Source organism: Gobius niger, assembly GCF_951799975.1.
Source record: "Gobius niger genome assembly, contig: SCAFFOLD_58, whole genome shotgun sequence".
Taxonomy (NCBI): Eukaryota; Metazoa; Chordata; class Actinopteri; order Gobiiformes; family Gobiidae; genus Gobius; species Gobius niger.
Genome location: NW_027639179.1, coordinates 186,460 through 196,785, shown reverse-complemented (window position 1 = coordinate 196,785; position 10,326 = coordinate 186,460). Strand labels below are relative to the sequence as shown.

At 42.4% G+C, this 10,326-nt stretch overlaps 1 long non-coding RNA gene across 1 annotated transcript; it reads right to left on the bottom strand.

The window, feature by feature from the left end:
• Nucleotides 1-7,027: 7,027 nt before the first annotated feature.
• Nucleotides 7,028-8,804, bottom strand: LOC306982797. The gene is made up of 3 exons (XR_013794233.1): nt 8,195-8,804; nt 7,299-7,460; nt 7,028-7,120 (listed from the first exon to the last, which is right to left on the bottom strand). It is a non-coding gene; the product is annotated as an uncharacterized lncRNA (long non-coding RNA).
• Nucleotides 8,805-10,326: the final 1,522 nt, after the last annotated feature.

Here is a 10,326-nt window from a genome sequence, read left to right as displayed (position 1 = left end):
TACGAAAACATCTTACCCAAGGATGACAAGACAGAAAACACATGTTAGTCCAAGTTATGACCTCTGCGAAGGTTTTATAAATTGAAACAAGATTAATTAATCCATACACCTTTGCAGAAACACATGCAATAATCTCTGTATTTAGGCATACATGACTTTATCTGCGTCACATTATTAAGCACTTACACTATAGCACTATAGCAGTGCAGTGTAAATCTGCACTGCTATAGTCTGTTTATTTTATTAGGCTATTTACTGTTTATACTTTTTGTCCCCACAAAGTACTTGGTAGTCACTGTATAAGATACCACGATTTACTATTTAATTGTTCACAGCTCCTGCCCATTTGTACACCCTGAGTGTTTTGAAAGCGGAATATAACGAGTGCATTTCTCCATTGTGACATCACATCAATAAAGGCTATGTTAATAATTCATGATTACCCCTAAAAAGCAAAAAGTTGCAGTATTTTTAACTGTGAGCCATGACTCATGAGTCACAAATAATTCATAAATACCCCTAAAAAGCAAAAACGTGTGGTATTTTTAACTGTGAGCCATGACTTATGACTGGTGAGTCGCGACTCATAGATCGTGAGTCACGCGAGTCCCCGGAAGTTGCCGTGAGTCGCAAATCGTGCTTGCCCTTTCTGGGAAATAGGCCACTGTATTTCCCACACTGACACATGTTCTTAACTGAGCTTAGAAAGACCAGACAGGTACGCATCAACTCGTCTGTGTGCGCTCAGCAACACAAAAAGACCAAACATGTTAGCATTTAGCCTCTCCTCTCTCCAAATGGGGGTGAAGTTAGAAGCGACCAAGCTCTTCCATGTTTCCCTATTTTAATAGTTACACAATCCAAGCCTAGTTACAGAAAAAAAAAGTAAAAAAAAAAAAAAAAAAAGGTACTTTATTGTAAGGTGTTGTAATACCGTAGGAGCACTTCGATATCCAGGCAGTAAATGAAGACATTACTGTGCGGATGTCAAAGTGCTCCTAAGCCTTACAACAGTTCCCCTTTTTAACCGCTTAGAAAATCAACATGTTTAATTTGTGTGACTATACATTTCTTCTAACATCACCCCCGTGGGACAAAGATCAACTCGGCTCAGGTAAGAACATATCTCAGTATGGAAAAACAATGGCATGTTCCTTTAAAAAGGAAAAGTAGTCAATCATCTCATATCCCTGTACTTTACATGCCTGCCAAGTGCCGTCAGTAGGTATCAAAACGACAGCATTTGGCACATCATAGACAGAATTTGCGCACTGGCTGCTATGCTATCAGATGAGGGCATATGAAAACTTATCTTTCATGCTCTCATTCATTTATTTATTTCTTCGTTCATGTCATGCATCAGTTAGCGTTGGCTGCCGTTTCGCCATTTTGTCTTAGTTTCACAAAATTATGTCATTCTCAAATCAACAGGAAGATGAGTTGATTCACAAAAAGATATTTCCTTGAGGTTTGAGCAGTAGGAACTAGAAATTAATTCTCACGTGGAGTAGTGTTGGCCTTGGCCCGAGATTTGGCCCCAGCCTTCAACGGGTGACATGAGGCTTGATTCCTAGAGTCTGAAATATCAAACAGCCAGCAACTATGATGGCAACTAATGCTTAAAGGGGCTGGAAGCAAGTTCGCCATTTTATACTCACTACTGCCACCTCTGGCCATATATGTAACTGCACCTTCTATATTAAGCTCGTGCATGACGGCAATTCGGGCCGAAGTGACACATTTTTGAGTGACTGTACAGGATTTTAGAGGCAGTTGTGGTGAACAGGTCTGAGCTCATTCTACACATTAGGACATGGCTGGAACATGTAGGTGGAGGAAAATACTTAATTTTAACATTTTTAAACTCCTTATAGTCCCTTTAACTCACAACCAGTGAGAAACTTGCATGGGCTTATCTTTGTTGAATGGGATTGTAGATGTGAGAGGAGCGTGCAAATATTCACGAGTGGACATTTCACCGTCCTGAGATCTGGCCATACTAACAGTCATGGCTTCATTTTCAGAAGCTGCAACACAAAATAGCTTGTAACTATCCTACTGTGTACACACAAGACATTTCCATGTTTCATTAGTTGTCATCAGCACCCACAAGCAGAGTCGTGCATGTTGGTGTCTTGAATGGCCAGCTTTTCCGGTGCCTCAGGGTAGCTGGGCGGTTTTCCACAAAGCAAATAGTGAGAAAAAAAATAAAATAAAAATAAATCATCCATCTACAAGCAAAAATGGCACAATCTTAATAATGTCATTAGTGAAAATCACCTGTGATGTCCGCCTCTTCTGAATCTGTCAAGTCTGCATTTAAAAAAAAATAAACAGTAGTCTACATTTGTAACCTATTGACACATTGGGCCTCAAATTTTAGTCATCTATAAATGCAAGAAACATCTCACTATTCATGTGTGAGTACCATGCATATCTCTCAATTATTCTGATCGAGCTAGATAGGACAATGGTAGGCATCTTTTTTTCTAGAGTGTGAGAAACATACCCTTTACAAAACCCTCTGGAAGTCCTTTTTTGATCTAATCGGCACATCCTCCTTATCCTCCTCCGCCTGGCTTGTCAAGTTGTAGGTAGCGCATTCACGCCGCTTAGCTAAAATTCAGAATTAAAAATATATATATTGACTTGCTTGTGTTATTACACACACACACACACACACACACACACACACACACACACACACACACACACACACACAGACACACACACACACACACACACACACACACTGCACGGCCGGAAAAACGCTTTGTTTTCCTGTAGTGACTGATTTCATGTGGACTTCTCCAGTCCCATGTTAACAGATAGGAGAAAAACGTCCGGAATAAGGCGAATAAGCGACCACTATAGAACCAAATGAAGGAATCCTTTATACCCATTTTAAGAACCACTGTGGCAGACACACTTGTACAGAGCAAATTATAGTGCAATGTTATCGAAAAGGACACACAGCCCATTTAACAAATCACTAATTGTCACGTTAGAGGGCACAACATGCAATGATTTTCATCAGTAGCAGCAAGATCATTAGACAGTCAGCCTGGGTGAAGTTAGTGGATAAAGTGACAGGTGTGGTCAAGACAGTTTCATCATGTGCAGAGGAGGGATGAGGGGTTACTTTGGGAAAAGCATTTTGTGGCAGGAGGTGAGAGAGTTTAATTGTGGCAAGAAAGAACATGCAGATGGTAGTCACCAAGAAAGATGCACAGACAAATGGAAACAGGTGATTAGCCGTGATCCCTGCAGGGTTATAGCTAAAAGAAAAAAGAACATTTCACCTTTGACATGGTGAAGGGGTATAAGGACATAACCACCCCGTTTCTTGAGGGAGGCAGGTCACCTTCCTTCACTTTGGCACAGTAGTCCGTTTTTCATCCTGATTTGACCACTTCCTATGCACACTATATTCAGAAGTCCAGAGCTACATGGTTTGTGAAATAATGGAGAAGTGTGACGCTGGTGCAGGATTTCACAAGCAAAGGTACCATCTGCATTTTTTGTTGTTGAATGAAGGCAAATTTGTCGTCTCTCAAGAGAAAACAACAGTCCCTTTCTTTAACAGAAGCAAACACTTCAAGGTTGACTTTGCTTCTGCCCTTTTGTGAATGTTCAATTTCAGACAAACGCCTGGTGACTTGTTCCAGGGGACTTCTACCACTCCTCACATGTTTCTTAATTTGTTGCAGGTAGTTTTCAAATGGAAAACAGGACAGGTCATTTAAGGAACAGTTGAAGTGGCTTACATCTTCGTGGAGATGAATTAGCCCATGTACGTTGTATACAGCAAAGGACTTGCCATACAGGCGGCACGGTAGCGCAGCGGTTAGCGCCTCCGCTTCACAGCTAGAAGGTCCCGGGTTCGACTCCCACCAGGACGGGGCCTTTCTGTGTGGAGTTTGCATGTTCTCCCCGTGTCTGCGTAGGTTTCCTCCGGGTACTCCGGTTTCCCCTACCCCTAAAAACATGTGCAATAGGTGAATCCTCCAGCCAGGTGATTCTGACCATCAGCCTGGCTCCACATCATGGAGATGGGTCCCCGGGCGCGGCACTGCCGTCGACCACTGCTCCTTACGGGTCGCCCCAGCGGCATCGAAGGATGGGTTAAATGTAGAGGACAAATTTCCCTACGGGACAATAAAGTATACAAAAAAACAAACAAGGTCAGCACAGCACATGACAAAGTGTTTGGTTAGTTCCTGAGCATAATGGAGATAGGCATTGTGAATCCTATCATCTGACTCCAGCATTATTGACATGGCCAAGAAATGTGTGTATCTCTCTGGGGCAACACAGTTTTCAACACCACAGGTCCTGTGTATAGCAAAAACTGCCGTAATTCAGTTGCTTTCCACCTGTCTAGTTCATGTAAAGACCGTGGCTGCCGTGCAAACTCACTTGGCATCTTCCCTCTCAATGCAATTATTTTTTTGAGAAATTGCATCTCTTTGCTTTGGAGATAGACGGCAGATTTTTGGGCCACGTGTCAAGTAAATCAATAGGCGCCTCACTACTGCCAAGCACACCATATGCATGTAGTCCAGGACAAATGAGCTAACACACGGAATTCCTGGAGCTATCAAGGGGCTAGCATCAGTTTAGTGGTTCTTGTATTCCACTCTGGAGAAACTGTCATCTGTCCGAGAAGTGCCTTCCTGCCCACTGAAAACTATTCTTCCCTCAACACGAGAACCTCTTACTACACATCTTTCACAACTCTCATAGGAAGTGTGGCCCTTAATACATTTTAGATATGCCCTTGCTGGCGCATCGCAGATCAAAGCATCAATATTGACCGAGTAAGTCTGGCCTTCTTGAATAATACCATCATCTTTGAGATGTTTGTACTTTGTCAGGAAGTCTTTCAGATAGTCCTCGATTGGACTTGGACTTTTGGCCACTAAACATCGCAGCAATAAATGGATCAAAATGGCCACACTTCACCAGTATTGGCCAGAATTGGACACCACTACTTTTGAAAAGTGGTATGCCATCAATGTTTACACTAAGGTGCACATCATTACTCTCCATCTGAATTAAATAACAGTGGATCCCTTTTTCCAAGCCATAGTACGTGTACTGTCCGCCACATTTAGGCTCCGTTGTATTAGACTGCGGTGTAGCAAGCAGTGTCCGGCAATCGACAGGCAATAAGTGCCCTTGTTTCCTTAATATGGGCAGTAAACCATTAAAGGAATAGGCCACCGTTTTTACATACAAGATATGTTCTTACCTCACTTTAGACGTGTTAATATATCCCCGTCTGGTCTTTGTCCGTGCGCTCACACATACGCAGCCTCTCCCACATGTCACATAGCTCCAAAAAAGCTCACGATAGAAGCTACCAAGCTCTTCCACGTGTTCCCTATTTAAATAAAGTTACGTGAAGTGTTTTCATGCCAAGTATATTTACCCAGAAATGTAGCATGTCGATTTTATAAGCAGATAAAAAGGGGGACTATATTGTGAGGCGTAATGATACGAGGAGCACAGCGTCCACGTAGTAACTCCTAAAGACTTCCCCCGCTCACTTCCGTCAATAACCTTTAGGAGTTACTGCGCGGACGTTTTACTCCTCGTATCATTACGCCTCACAATATAGTCCCCCTTTTTATTTGCTTATAAAATCCACATGCTACATTTCTGTGTAAATATACTTCACATGAAAACACTTCACGTAACTTTATTTAAATAGGGAACACGTGGAAGAGCTTGGTAGCTTCTATCGTGAGCTTTTTTGGAGCTATGTGACATGTGGGAGAGGCTGCGTATGTGTGAGCGCACGGACAAAGACCAGACGGGGATATATTAACACGTCTAAAGTGAGGTAAGAACATATCTTAGTATGTAAAAACGGTGGCCTATTCCTTTAAGTGTCAAAGAAATATTTTCCCCAAACACCGTTTTACTTGAGTAACTGTTTGGATCAATTATTTTTAATTGTATTTGAGTAAAATTGTATATAGTAACGTTACTCGGTTATTTGAGTAAATATTTTGCCCATTCCACCCACCTCTGACAATATTTACGTATAAGAGCTTTTCAAGGGTCTTGGCATAACCAATTGTTTATTTTTGTTGTTTTCTGTTATTTGTGCGACAAAATGATTGTAAATAAGTTCTTAGAAATCTATTTGTTTTGAAATACCAATTGATATATTTTTCTTCAATTGTGCTTCAATAAGTTTGCTTCGTGTACAATTCTGACTTGTTGCCTATGAAATGCAAATCAATAAATGTTTTATGCTTTTGCTGACACCCGTTTTCTCTTTCTGCATGATCTTACAGTGTGTTTGTGAAGGCTCTCACTCGTCCGGAAAGTATTCATCACCATGAGACTTTAATCGCCGACGCCGACTGGACTGGGTTTAGTTGAGTTGAGGACGTTTCGCTTCTATACACAGAAGCTTCTTCTTAGCTAGTGTGGTCAGAATGAGAGCTAGGAAGAAGCATTTGTGTATAGAAGAAAAACCTCAACTAAACACAGTCCAGTCGACGATTAAAGCTTAGGACTATTATCTTTTTACCTAGCAATAAACCATTTTATTGCGGAAATAGAGAACAAATGTAGAGTTCTATTTATATTTAATCAACAATTTACTAAACATTTTCATATCGATATGACTTATTATACAAATATATTAAAGTTGATTGACAAAACGAGGCTCAATCTGGAAAACAGTGCAAGTGCAACTTAATGCCAAAATTGATATCTTATTTAAAAATGTTGGATCTTTAAAATTTTGTTCAGAACAGGCACTAAACACCAAACATTAACAAAACTGAACATCTACTACTATAGAAATGCCAAAACGTCATGGTTCATGTCCTCCCACGTTGCGGCCACTCATCGCTTTTGCAAGTTGGGTCAGAGCAGTCAGAAAAGATTGATTAAAGGCAGCATTGTGCACACTCTCCTCCCTCCGCAAGGCAGACTCCATCTCCCTCCATCTCCCTTGCTTCACGTGCATCATCTAGGAGCATTTGGACATGATTGTCGCGCTGGACTCTGTTTAACTCCTGTTGTCTCAAGTCTTCTGAATGAATTTCTTTCAGGACTGATGGAACATCTTGTTGGAACAATGTCCTTTTTCTCTTGCCTAAAAACACAGTAAATTATAAGTCATTAGTTAATTGTTGACTAGGAATCTCTCATCCCAATGCTGGCAGACATGCTATAACTGTACATTTACCTCATTTACCACATTTCATCTACCACTTTGTTTATATTGCTCCTCGTTAACTACATTTCTCCCAAACAGTTTAAAGAAAACTTACGTTGCATTGCAGCTGGTGCTGAAGCTGATATCGGTGCAGCTGAAGCTGGTGCTGGTGTTGATGCTCCAGCCGGTGCAGAGGCTGGGGCTGCGGATGGCGGAGGGGAGTTTAGGGGGAGTTCAATGGTGTAGACAGAATTCTCCTCACTTAATGAAAAGGAATCTGTAACAAATATTAACACATACACTTTAGATACAAGACAGACCATTGTTGTTGTTTTATAATTTAAATGTTTAAAAAAAAAAAAAAAACATCCTTGGGTTGGAGTAATGTGTTGATTTGATAATAACATTCTTAGCTAGCCTAACCTCTTAACCCAGCGCTTTTTCTCCAGTTTAGCTTTACTCAAATCTAAAAGCTTCTCGACTAGTTTACAGCCTATACGCCAGAGTAACGTCTCATCTGAAAGCTAGAAGCAGATCTTTTTCCTTGTGTTGTTGACGTGATGCCGTTTTTGTCACTTTTCTGTTTCAGTTTTATACTGCTTTTTTCGAGAAGCCTTTAGATCTGGGTATTGCCAAACTGGAGAAAATGTGGTCAGTTCAGGTGGGGGGTAATGGGTTAATTACGGACATCGATATATGGTTAAAATTACGTGTTGATTCAATGTTGCTTTTATTCGGGCTTTAGTTGTAAGTCCAGTTTGTGCTCTGCTTTAAAACGAGTCTTTACCATAATCAGATCAAAACCAAGGACAGTTCTGGTACTAAAGCAAAGGTAGTTAAAAATCACGTTACAGCAAACCTATCAAAACATAGCGTGTAACCTAGCTTTTCAGACGCCAAATTTGGAAACTGGCGTCTGAAAGCTAGCGTAAATACAAGTAACTTCATTCTAACACAGGTTGGAGAAGACACATTTCAGGCTGTTTGCACTAACACTTCTGAAACACTCACCTTCCTCTTCTGTCAGTGACTCCAACAGCGCGGTAGCAGCAGAGTCATGTCCACCGTCCCTGCCACTGTTGACCGGACGGTGGCCGTAAATTGCGTCCATCTGGTGAAACCACTTCCACACTTTTTTGTCCGCTCCACTCTTGGAATTGTAGTCTTTGTTTTCTTTATAATCGCTCTTTAGCTTTTTGAGCTTCTCTCTGCACTGGGTGGAGGTCCGAGTGTACCCGAACTCAGCCATCCGCTCCGCCAGCTCTTGGAAAATCCGCTCATTTCGCGTTGCTCCATCAAGTTCCCTCTGGATTTTCTCGTCCCCGACTAAACAAATAAATGTCTGGACCTCACTGATTGACCAGGGATTAACCTTTCGTCCCGCAGCAGTCATTGTTTTTTTTTTCCTTTGCTATGTTTTGTCTGTTGTTGTTGTTGTCGTCTTCGGTCTTTTAAAAATGGCGGTTTTCGCTTCTCGCTCAGCTCCGCCCAGCTCTTGCCACTGTTGGCCTCTGATTGGTCAGAGAATTCTGACCAATCAGAGGTCATCAGTCTCTGACGTCACGGACCTGCTTGGCCTGATTAGAACCCCGGCCAAGCAGGTCCTAAAAAAGGGCCCGAGTAACGGTAAAGTGGGCTGATCGAAACACTCATAACAGGGGTAGATCCAAGTAGAGTAGATTAGAGTAGAGTAGGTGGAACCAAGCCATAAGACTTCAGATGGAGTCAATGATTCTACTGGGGTTTAGATCAGGACAAGATTAGGGAAGCATTTATTTTATCTCTAGTGGTTTTGATTTTATCATTAAAGAATTCAAGGAAGTCATCGCAGCTAAGGGTATTAGGGATTGAAGGTTCTACTGCACTGTGACTGTTTGTTAGCCGGGCCACGGTAGAGATTAGATCGGGCCCAAAATATCAAGCGCGACCCGAGCCGAGCCCGCGGTTATAAAGCCCGACCCGACCCAGCCCGAGCAATTAACGTGAATTGTCAGCCCGAACCGAAACAAACCCGACGTAAATAATGATTTATTTAAGGCTCAGATCAATGCATCTGCACAGCAGCACCATGTTTGTGAGGTACGCGGCTACGCGCACGGCATACGTGCACGCAGCAGTAGCGCACATACCTGAGTGGGCAGAGACGTACGCGGCGCGGAGCAGCTCCATGTGTCTGTCTCCTCTTTTCCGTATCTCTCTCTCCTCCTCCTTCATGTTTCATAAACATCACGCTCTACAAAAGCTACTTTTTACGCAGTAACAGGAACCAAACTGCTTATTTATCCACTGTTGATGAAACGCTGTCCTGAGAGAAAGACTGAAGAGTGATGTTCTCTGTGTGGCGCCGGTATCACAGCCTGACCACGCTGCGCCCGCCCCCCGCACCTGCACCACCTCCCTCCCGGACTCCTCTATTTTATTTTGCGTATTGCCACATTTTGTATCCAATAGACTCCGCCTATTGCATTGATTTTAGAGATAATAATGACATTAATAAAAAAAAAAAAAAAAGAAAATTGAGCCCGACCCGACCCGAGCCCGACTCTCATGCGGGAAATCTCGGCCCGGCCCGGCCTGAATGTCGGGTCGGGCTTGGGCCGGGCTCGGGCCTAAAATCTAACCTCTAGGCCACGGTGCTGAAGAGAAACCTAGGGTTGTTTTTCTTTGCTTCAATTAATGAAGAGTAGTAGTTTGTTTTTGCTTTCCTCATGGCTTGCTTATATGCGAGTAGGCATTTGTTCCAATATCTAAGAGATTGTTCAGTGGGCGAATTGCGCCATAACCGCTCTAACTTGCGAGTCTTCCGCTTAAGCGCTCGTGATTCCGCGTTGTACCTGCAGGGGGCGACACACCTTGGCCGAATGTTTGCAACTTGACTGCCACCGGTCTGGAGAAAGCAATACTCACTAATGGAATCACGAAGAAGAAGCTAACAGGCTAACGGGCAAAGCTAACTGTGGGCTAACGTCACTTTAAACAGTATTTACAGCCAAGTTTAAGTGAAAAAAATATTTCCATTGTATAATTGGATGCACAGTAACCCTCTCTCCCTTCACCTTTCCTGTCAGCGTAGTATTTACTTTCCAAGACAATTAATAAGTTAAACAATCGTAACTTGCTACTACACCTGCAGTTGCGCTGAT